An 11,517-nucleotide genomic window follows, 5' to 3' on the forward strand; every position below is an offset into this window, starting at 1 on the left:
TTAAGGGCCCCTAACCTAGGAACACAAATCTTTGTCTCTATTAACATTGTGTACAGTTCTCTCTCTCTCTCTCTCTCTCTCTCTCTCTCTCTCTCTCTCTCTCTCTCTCTCTCTCTCTCTCTCTCTCTCTCTCTCTCTCTCTCTCTCTCTCTCTCTCTCTCTCTCTCTCTCTCTCTCTCTCTCTCTCTCTCCCTCTCTCTCCTCTAACCCCACCCTCTGGCAGAACCAGGAAGTCCCTCCCTCCACAAACTCTCTTCTGTGGAAACGAAACGTATCTGATTCTCTGTGTCGTCTGTCTGTGTGAGAGTAAACAACCATCCAAATGGCTCAGCAGGGAGTTCTGCTGGACCAGGACCAGTTCTGTTGTTCTGTCTGTCTGGATCTACTGAAGGAGCCGGTCACCATCCCCTGTGGACACAGTTACTGTAGAAGCTGTATTGAGGGCTGCTGGGATCAGGATGTTCTGAAAGGGGTCTATAGCTGTCTCAGTGCAGAGAGACCTTCCTCCCAAGGCCTAATCTGAGGAAAAATAACATGTTGGCTGAGTTGGTGGAGAAACTGAAGAAGACAGGACTCCAGGCTGCTCCCCCTCCTGCTCTGTGCTATGCTGGACCTGGAGATGTGGCGTGTGATGTCTGCACTGGGACCAGAAAGCAGAAAGCCCTCATGTCCTGTCTGGTGTGTCTGGCCTCTTACTGTGAGACTCACCTCCAATCTCACTATGAATCTCCTGCTTTGAAGAAGCACAAGCTGGTCAAAGCCACCGCACAACTACAGGAGAAGATCTGCTCTCATCATGACAAACTGCTGGAGGTTTACTGTCGTACCGATCAGCAGTGTATCTGTCTGCTGTGTGTGATGGATGAACATAAAGGCCATGAAACAGTGTCAGCTGCAGCAGAGAGGACTGAGAAACAGGTAAGACCAGAACTACTTGTTGGTGACTGTCTGATAAACAAATAATAATTACAGTAGGAACTAAGGCTGTTTGAATATGAGATCATTCAAATGAAATCAATCCTCAGCAGAACAAATATGAACACAAACCTTGATTATATAGATGTGTTAACCCAGATTCTCCAAATGTATCACCATTTTCTAAAGTCAAACACCATTGTAATTTGTTAAACACCCAATCAGCTCCCCTGTTTTGTGCACTGTTAAAACTATAATCATTCACATAACAACATAATAATATAATTTCACACACACTCTTCCTCAACATTTTAATCCCTAACTTCTATGGGCCCTATGTCCCATTACTATACTATTGATCTACTGGACAAATAAAGCTTGATAGCTCATTGAAGAGTGATTCTCCACAGAGGCAGCTGGGTATGAGTCAGCAGAAAGTCCAGCAGAGATTCCAGGAGAGAGAGAAGGACCTGAAGGAGCTCCAACAGGCTGTGGAGTCTCTCAAGGTGAGTATTGTTGACCAGAGGAGACACACCATTTCACATCTCTCCTCCAGTCAGGAGAGAGAGAGGGAGAGATGCCCCCTATCCAATCCCACTGACCCCACTGTTGGGAACAGGCTGTTTGCACCCATTTCCGAAAATATACTGCTTAATGTAACGGCGGGATATGAACCCCGGGTCTACTGAGGGAGAAACCAACATCTTGACCGTTACACCAAGAGGACATTCCCTTTGGGCCGAGGGCCGACACAGATTTAGAAGTTGCAGGCGGGGCTTTCTCATCACATAACCTTGAGTAACCATGAATGACTCATGTCCCCTATACATTAACATGAAGCCCTCTCTCTCTCTCTCTCTCTCTCTCTCTCTCTCTGTCTCTCAATTCAATTGAATTCAAAGGGCTTTATTGGCATGGGGAAACATATGTTTACATTGCCACAGCAAGTGAAATAGATAATAAACAAAAGTGAAATAAACCACCAGAAATGAACAGTAAACATTACACTCACAAAAGTTTCAAAGGAATAGAGACTTTCAAATGTTATAACTCAAGTGCAAACAGAGTGAGCCATTCGCCAGACTGAGTTCTGGAGGTGAAATGGAAATGAATGAGGGAGAGTTAAGTGAGGTAGAATTTGTGGTGAAGAGCTCAGAACCAGAGCCTGGCATCAATGGACATGATAAAGAAGAATTTGGTGCAGTAGGAATTACATTGTTGGAGAAAGTGGATCCATACCTTTTGGCAGATCCATTTGTGGTTTCAGGGTGGTGGGAAAAGAGTTGGGTGCAGTTGAATCAGTGAAGGTAACCTGTAGTGGACTTGTGATATTTGTTTGTGTTTCTTCTGACCAGAGGGGAGTGGGCGCTCCGTGTCACGCAACTTGGGTCAAGATCTGTTTCTTGCTTTGCTCTAGGAACAGGGCACCATTGAAATGAGTGATTTCTGGGGTAATGTTAAGTGTGGAGGTGGAGCAATTGATGATGAAGATTCCTGGTGTTTGTGATTCCCGCCGTTTGGTGGGACGAGATCCGGTGGTGAGCGTGGTGAAACAGAGGAGTCACTGTCAGTCCTTTTGAGTTTTGAGTCTTTACCCAACAAAGTCATGGTAGGATATATCAGTTATCCTGTTAGAGTCATTGTGCCGAATCCACTGCGCTCTTTCAGGTTGTAGATCTGTGCCAGCACAGAGGGATAGGTCAACGAGTGATATATGCTTCAGTAAAGTTAGCTTCTTGTCCGTTCATAGCAATGGTTATCAACTGTACCGCGTGGAAATGGAACGTAAATCACAGAAAATAGATGTTGTGGTGGCAGCTTCCAGAGAAGTATTTGGGCATACAAGATTAGACTTCAGAAGAGTTACAGGGTGTGTTGAGTGGTGGTGTCCCGTCCTCCCAGGCCGTTGGCATGGTGCAGGAGCAGATAGGGTCAAAGTAGTGGAATGGGGTAGTGGGTATTTAATGAGTGTAGGGTTAGTTGGAAGGGTGTTTTTTAAAATTATTATAATTTCCCCTTTTCCCATTTTGTGTCACAAAGTATAATGGATTTATATTATAGTCCAGTTGGGGCGGTAATGCAACATATTGGATGCCAACCGCACGTTAAACACCAAAGAAGAAGAACCGTTACATTATGTCTATGTACAGTATTGTAACGATGTTCATGTCTCTCTCATTCATTAACTTTCATGGTAGTTGGTTGTGTGGGTCTCTGGTTATGAATAGGGTGCTGACAGACAATTGTTGATGGATATTTATAGAGCTCTGATCAGGGACGACAATTGATTACGGGTGTATAGTTTATCGAAGCCAAATGTATAGTTTATCGAGCCAAATGTAAGATCAGAGACATTTTGATAGATGTGTGGCAGAAGAGATGGTAATCTGAGCACAAGGGCCGGCATTTATATGAATAGTTTACAGTTTTACAGAAAGGTCGATGGACCAAGATTCAAAAGTCAGATTAGGAAGGAAGATGTGGTGTTTACTAGATTGCGTTTGGATATTGTACATTGAACTCGTCATTACATCTGGTTGGCAAGCATGGGAATGATTTGTGTGTGGAGGGTATGGTCGATGAAACGGTGGAGCATGTGTTGTTATATTGTTGTAAGTATGTTGAAGAGAGGGAAAAGATTGAAGTGTAGGGTCATTGAGGTTGGACGGGGTTGGGGGGTTGGAAGGGATTTTGGGGATGGGGGAGGGTCTATTAGAAGTTAGTAGGGCTCTTCTTTATTTTCTCAGAAGTACTGAGTTAGGTAGGAGGATTTAGAAATGTTGGAAACCGTGATTGACCACACACTCCAGCACAGTAGGTGGCGGCATGCACCTTTAACGTTGGTTTGTGGACCGCCATTATATCATAGAAGAAGAAGTTGGTTGTGTGAGAGTTTTGTGGTTCGTGAGGAGGGCTACTATTCTTTTTTCTTTTGGTTCTTGCGTATTTTCTGAATGTATTTTCTCATGGTGGAGGGTTTGTTTATTAGTTTCCACTGTTTATCGTTTAGAGTTGAGGGGAGAGTAGGGGTAGTTTGTTAGGGCGGCGTGATGGCCTCAACCGAGATGGAGAAGAAACGCTGTCGCTTGGTCCGTTCCGGAGAAAGGTGTGGAGGAAGTTTGCTCATGGTCGGCGAACAGGTTGGAGCGGAACATCTGCACTCTGCATCCAGAATGAACAAGGCGGTGGTTGTGTTAATGAAAAAGGTTTGTCTTGTTGTCAGTGGGATTTTTGTGAGGGGTGTGTTGGTGCAGATGTCGCCTCTTTCGATAAGAGTTGTGGTGGCTAATCTGCCTCCGTTTATTGCTTACGAACAGACCGCAAGTAGTTGGTTAGTTTTGGTAAATTTGCAAGTGGTTTTCATGTGTTCTCGGCTGGGTGCCAAGCGGAATCCGTTAAACATGTCTCTTTTCGTAGACAAGTGTTTGTTTCTTAACAAACTTCAAGGTTACACAGGGAGGGGTGGAACACAGGGTTTGCTAGCACAGATAGTTTTGGGTGTTTCTAGTGTGGGGATCATCAGTTATAGGCTACAAGCAGCAATATGATTGATAGGTAGGACAGGTATTGAACCCAAATAATCCCTACTCAGATGCGCTAACCTCAACCCTAGTAAACACACATTATAAAACCTTCTATATAAAATGATCTCATAAAGGGAGTAAATAGCCTCTGAATAGAAAAGAAAAAACACTGCATCTTCCAGCCCACCAATAAATTACATAATGCAACCGTCGCGGTTAGCATATTTACCTCAACATGCCCCTCGCTTGCGTGAGAAGGCAGAGGGCTCGATGCTGGTTGATGAATTTGACAATTAATGTACTAGGAAAATACGTTTTTGTCGAACCAGAGGTGCTGAATTAATGTTCAGGCGTATTGATAATCATTATAGTAATGAAGTATAATTTCAAAACCTGACCATAAAAACAGGTAATAATAAACATGAATCATCATTATATTACTTCACAGTAATGTGTTTTCAGTCCTTCCTCTTGCGTTAGCAGTGTGGAAAGGGACAGTAAAAAGCTCAGGCAGGAGGAGTTTTCCTGTGAGGGGGAGTGGTGGTGTATCCAGGAGAGAACTAAACTAATCTTCTGAAATGTCATTCATGGTCTTATGCTGCCATCTATTGGAATTATTAAGCAACTGCAGTAGTACTGAATAAAGTGTTTTTCCTTACTAATCCGTACTAAAATAGTGATTACTCAGAATTGCAAATAAATGGCAGGGGTACCAGGAGGGGGGAGAGTACATTTTTTTTACATTTTAGTCATTTAGCAGATGCTCTTATCCAGAGCGACTTACAGTTAGTGAGAGTATATACATTTTCATACTGTCCCCATGGGAAACGAACCCACAACCCTGGTGTTGCAAAGCGCCATGCTCTACCAACTGAGCTACACGGTAGTAGTGCATGGCCTTGTGGTGGTGCGAGGCCGTGGAGAAAGCGGTGGTGTGGAGGGTTGCAGCTGGGCTACATGAGCTGAGGCAGGTTTCTGTAGTAACAGAGACTCCGGTGGCGAAGGCTTGGTGGGCTCATCCCAGGAAATATTGCCTGTCATTGGGGAAGAGGCTCTGATCAGGGGGGAAGTGCATGGGGGGCAGAGACTGGGGAGGAGGAGGGATGGTACCGTGCCAATGGAGGAGGAGGAAGAGGGGGGAGGTGAGTCTGCGGGAGCGGAGGACAAGGCGGTCTCGTTTTCAGACGGCTCATTGGATCCAGAGCTGACAGACAGTCAGGCTGAGGGCCCAGTATATACGCTGAGAGAAATTTATAGGTTCCTGATGGAGACTAAAGGGGAAAAAGAAGGTTCTGCTGGAGTCTTATTTGATTGATCCTGGAAGGTTTGTAAGGTCAGTACAACACGTGATGAATAATGAGGGGTTTAGTGTCCTCTCACCCAGGAAGCGGTATAGGCTGAGAAAATGGGTCATGGGTTCTTAAGGGCATGTCTTCAGAATCTGCTTAAATGGATGTTTTTTTCTGGCATGGCGGCTTTATGGGCTTCTCTACTGGTTTCTGATTGTGGTGATTTCCCTCCCACCTCTTATGGAGATTTCACGGTTAGACTTCCCTTAACATGAACGCCGGCAAAGACTGGGGGGAATATGTAAACCAAAAACATTTAAATGCCATGGCAGAAATCTTAGTGCAGGGGTAGCAAAAGAGGTGTGTAAGGGTAGGTTGTTAGTGTTTAGAGCCCAAATAATGACCTTGTTCTTTGCTTTCATAAATGTGTCTGCACCTGGTCCTCTGTAGCTCAGCTGGTAGAGCACGGGCGCTTGTAGTGCCAGGGTAGTGGGTTCGATCCCGGGACCACCCATACACAAAAATATATATATATATATATATATATATATATATATATATATATATATATATATATATATATGCACGCATGACTGTAAGTCGCTTTGGATAAAAGGGTCTGCAAAATGGCACATTATATTATAATATAGTACAGGGGCTCAGTTCTCTGTTTCACCAGAGGGGTTGGAAAAACAGAGTGGGGAAACCAAGAAAATCCCTTGTTTTACGTTTGTCTGATGGGCGGGTAACTTCTGATGTGGGGAGATGAGGGAGCCTGATGGGTGGGTAACTTCTGTTGTGGGGGAGATGAGGGAGCCTGATGGGTGGGTAACTTCTGTTGTGAGGGAGCCTGATGGGTGGGTAACTTCTGTGTGGGGGAGATGAGGGAGCCTGATGGGTGGGTAACTTCTGTTGTGGGGAGATGAGGGAGCCTGATGGGTGGGTAACTTCTGTTGTGGGGGAGATGAGGGAGCCTGATGGGTGGGTAACTTCTGTTGTGAGGAGATGAGGGAGCCTGATGGGTGGGTAACTTCTGTTGTGGGGGAGATGAGGGAGCCTGATGGGTGGGTAACTTCTGTTGTGGGGGAGATGAGGGAGCCTGATGGGTGGGTAACTGTCTGTTGTGAGGAGATGAGGAGCCTGATGGGTGGGTAACTTCTGTTGTGGGGGAGATGAGGGAGCCTGATGGGTGGGTAACTTCTGTTGTGGGGAGATGAAACAGAGGAGCCTGATGGGTGGAGTAACTTCTGTTGTGGGGAGAATTTTGTGGCCTGTGTTCAAATGCTGCACGCTGGGGGCTTCATGTATGGTCAAGGTGTGGGGAGGGCTCAGTAGGCCAGTCTGGGTAGGGAGGGGCATTCACCAGGGATGCCCTCTGTCAGGGCAGCTATACACTCTTGTTATTGAGCCCAGGGGGTTGCAGTGGGGCTGTGAGTGGCTCAAGATGCTTGGGGTGTATCTGGGCTCGGAGGGTTGGGATAGGAAGAACTGGGAAGGAGTGTCACAAGCGGTGGTGTCGAGGCTGACGAAGTGGAGGTGGCTCATCTCCCAAGTGGCATACAGAGGGAGGGTGCTGATCATCAACAACTTGGTGGCATCCTCTCTATGGCTTAAATTGGCCATTCTCAACGCCCCGGTGGTCTGCTTGTGGACCTGCAGTGCAAGTTTTGTGAATTTTTTCTGGTCAGGGTGGCAGCGTTCTGACTCAGCAGCACAGAGGCTACTGTACCGTACGGAGGTGGGCTGGAGGGAACCAGCATGTGCTCTGTTGAGGAGGGCTGGTGGTTTGGGGCTGGATCAGCAGCTCTTCATCATGCGGCAGGAGAGACTCAATACAGCAGGGGTCTCTGATTTCTATGCTGCAGTACTGAGGGCTGGAGCAGCCTGAGGAGGGGCCACCACCGTTTCCACCACTGCAAGTGACAGCAGAGACTGGGGACTGGCAGGAGAGTCCGAGGACTTACTGACTTTTAACACTCTGAGCTTAGTGGGAGTGAAGGGGCATCAGTGGCAGGGGGTTGTGGGGGGCTGAGAGCATGGCAGGGTATAGGTGGAGGGTGCTCTATAAGCTCCCAGTGCTGGAAAGGTCAGGGGTTGTCCAGTGGAGGGTATTACATGGAGCCCTGGACACCAATAGCTGGTTGGCTCGGGTTGACCTGGGAGTTGGGGAGGGGTGTCCGTTTTCTGCAATGACAGACTGTTCATCATGTTTTTTCTGTGTTGCCAGGGTAATGCCATTACTGTTGACGCCTTAGGGTTGAGTTTGAGTTGTACAAAATGATCAACAGTGTGGAGATGTTTCAGGAGGTATGGGGGGCTCAGGGGGCTGTCTGTACGGCTGGAGAGGAGGGGATTGGATGGACGGTTGGAATGTGGTGCTGGTTGGTGTATTGTACTGTGGTGTTGGGTACTGGATAATGTGATTGTGTAGAGGTTGTGGTGGCACGCAATGTGCTTTTAGGGGTGGGGGGTGTTAGTGTAATGAGGATGGCTCATTAAAGTAAGACAAGTCAGTCTTCTCTTTTTTTTTCTCTCTCTCTCTCTCTTAACAGCGCTCTGCACAGGCAGCAGTGGAGGACAGTGATAAGATCTTTACTGAGCTGATCCGCTCCATTGAGAGAAGGCGCTCTGAGGTGAAGGAGCTGATCAGAGCCCAAGAGAAGGCTCAAGTGAGTCAAGCTGAAGGACTCCTGGAGCAACTGGAGCAGGAGATAGCTGAGCTGAGGAAGAGAAGCACTGAGCTGGAGCAGCTCTCACACACAGAGGATCACATCCATTTCCTCCAGGTAACTCAACTGCCTTGATACATGTGATATGAAATTAAAACTCTCAATAGTGAAACTCTCAATCATTTGGTCTCTCTGCTCTCTCTCTCCCCCCAGAGTTATCAGTCTCTCTCCCGTACCAGTGTATCTTCAGACTTACCCAGCATCGTTGTCCGTCCTCTTCAGTACTTTGGAGATGTGAGTAAGACTGTGTCTGAACTGAGAGAGAAACTAGAAGACGTCCTTAAAGGAGAATGGACCAAGATCTCCACTACAGGTGTGTTGAAAATAATAAGAACATCAACTTTAGACCATTGAAAGTTCCCTAGTAGTCATATACATGTGGAATATGGTATGATGATAACATTCCCTCTCTCTGTGAATGTGTTTGTGTGTCTGTAGTGAATATAGTGGATGTTGTACTGCCTCCAGAGCCCAAGACCAGAGAACAGTTCTTACAATGTGGGTCTCTTTATTCTGAAGTAACTAACAGTCTCTTTTTACTGACACTCCTAACAATCCCTCTAGAAATATATAGCAATAGTAGATCTAATCAAAGACTGGGTATCTATCTGACTCCTCATATTTCTCTGATTTGATCTCTGCTGTGCTCTAATCAAAGACAGGGTAGATACAGTATCTGACTTCACTTATTGTTCTAACTCCCCTCATTGGTCTCTGCTCTGCTCTTCTCCCAGATTCCTGTCAGCTCACACTGGACCCAAACACAGCACACAAACGCCTCTCTCTGTCTGAAAGGGAACATAAAGGTGACCGATACAGGCCAAGTCCAACCATATCCTGATCATCCAGACAGATTCACCAAACTACCAGGTTCTGTGTAGAGAGGGTCTGTCTGGACGCTGTTACTGGGAGGTGGAGTGGAGTGGGTGTTGTTTTGTTACAGCAGTCTCATATAAAGACATCAGCAGAACAGGGACAGATGGTGGATTTGGATACAATAACAAGTCCTGGAGTTTAGAGTGCTCTAGTGGTGGTTATTGTTTCAGACACAATAATGTTGTGACTAAAGTATCAGGCCCTCGGTCCTCCAGAGTAGGAGTGTACCTGGATCACAAGGCAGGTACTCTGTCCTTCTACAGTGTCTCTGACACAATGACCCTCCTCCACAGAGTCCAGACCACATTTACTCAGCCCCTCATCCTGGGTTTTATCTCTGGGTACTGCTGAGCTGGTTAAACTGTAGTAGGGTCCACATAGATACTGTCATGCTGGTGTAGTCTATAGCTGAGCTGGTTAAACTGTAGTAGGGTCCACATAGATACTAGTCATGCTGGTGTAGTCTATAGCTGAGCTGGTTAAACTGTAGTAGGGTCCACATAGATACTAGTCATGCTGGTGTAGTCTATAGCTGAGCTGGTTAAACTGTAGTAGGGTCCACATAGATACTAGTCATGCTGGTGTAGTCTATAGCTGAGCTGGTTAAACTGTAGTAGGGTCCACATAGATACTAGTCATGCTGGTGTAGTCTATAGCTGAGCTGGTTAAACTGTAGTAGGGTCCACATAGATACTAGTCATGCTGGTGGTGATGGTCCCCAGATGTGATGATTCATTCTGCTCTGTTTTTATGAACAATGATTTGATTGATTTGATCTTCAGAAGATTTATGAATAACATCTGTACAATTATCTAATTAATCTTCAGAATTTAACGTATTTTTTTATCAAATGCAATGTTTTAATTGGCTATACATTCACATTAATCATGATGTATGCTGTTAATGTATGTTGGTTGTCATTCAGAGCCATTGAAATGTTTTCTCAATTGGTTCTCTGTCTCAATGTCATTTTCCTCAGTATCATGGAACAGGTATGGTGTTACTTACTTGCTAATTGAACTATATGGGCGGTTTCCCGGACACAGATGAAGCCTAGTCCTAGACTAAAAAGCATGCTCAATGGAGATGTCCGGGAAACCGGCCCTAAATTTGGCATCTTTATTCTCCCGTACTGCTCAGTCAAGCAACATTAAACCTGTCCAGCAGGTGGTGCTATTAACCAAACAATAAAAAACCCAGCAGATATCTTGACTTGTCACTCAGTATATCAGTAATGTTCAGAATTGTACTTTAATATCATTGGAGATTGATGGTCTTTTAATCCACTATCCAGAGTCAGGAACAGATGAAGTTAGGTCTGCTACTGTTCAGTTATTAAATATGATTCATGGTGATGGGAAATAAAAATACATCTAGTAGTAGTTTTCCTTTGCTATTTATTCCAAGGTGTGTCTTTAACTTGTAAATGGATTGTGTTGAAGCTGGCATGTGGTGTGGATGATAGAATAGAGTGAATAGAGGGAGAGAAGAGAGGAGGAGAGGAGAACATCATATAGAAGACAGATAAGATAGAGAGAGAATTCATACCCAGGGGAGTTACTGACTCTGGCCCAAATGACACCCCTGTTCCCTACGTAGTGCACTAGGCTACTTCTGATCAGATCTAAAGTAGTGCACTACATAGGGAATAGGGTGAGGAGATTTGCTCACTGTCATTAGAATGAAGATTTCCATACAGGAGTTACTGTCTCTGTCCCAAATCTCTCCCTGTTCCCTACGTAGTGCACTAGGCTTCTTCTGACCAGATCTAAAGTAGTCTTCTAGATTTTACATGTTTTCTCCCTGTCGTTAGAAAATGACAATATGGTAATGACTTTAGTGGTTTCCTCCCCCTTTGTTTTTATTGGTTGTGTGTTATGTGTGTTGTTGTGTTAGGTTTTCCCCCTGTGTTCCTAATGGAAAATCCATTAACAATGAATCACAAACAAATTATATTCCAGTTGTGTTTAGACAACTTCATGGCTGACATCCCCCCAGTTCTGTTAAGACCCATTGAACTGGGTCACATTCTAAATGGTCACTTGTATTGATAGTCCATACTGGGCCTAACTGTGGGTTAACCATACTGGAGGGTTTCTTTCTGCACACATATTCCCTCATCTCCAGAACTTTACCTGATGTCCGTCTCTCTCTCTCTCTCTCTCTCTCTCTCTCTCTCTCTCT

At 45.3% G+C, this 11,517-nt stretch overlaps 1 pseudogene; it reads left to right on the plus strand.

Moving 5' to 3' along the window:
- The first annotated feature begins 322 nt into the window (after positions 1–322).
- LOC121540630 lies at positions 323–9,354 on the plus strand (annotated as a pseudogene).
- Positions 9,355–11,517: the final 2,163 nt, after the last annotated feature.

Source organism: Coregonus clupeaformis, unplaced genomic scaffold (genome assembly GCF_020615455.1).
Source record: "Coregonus clupeaformis isolate EN_2021a unplaced genomic scaffold, ASM2061545v1 scaf0209, whole genome shotgun sequence".
Classification (NCBI taxonomy): domain Eukaryota; kingdom Metazoa; phylum Chordata; class Actinopteri; order Salmoniformes; family Salmonidae; genus Coregonus; species Coregonus clupeaformis.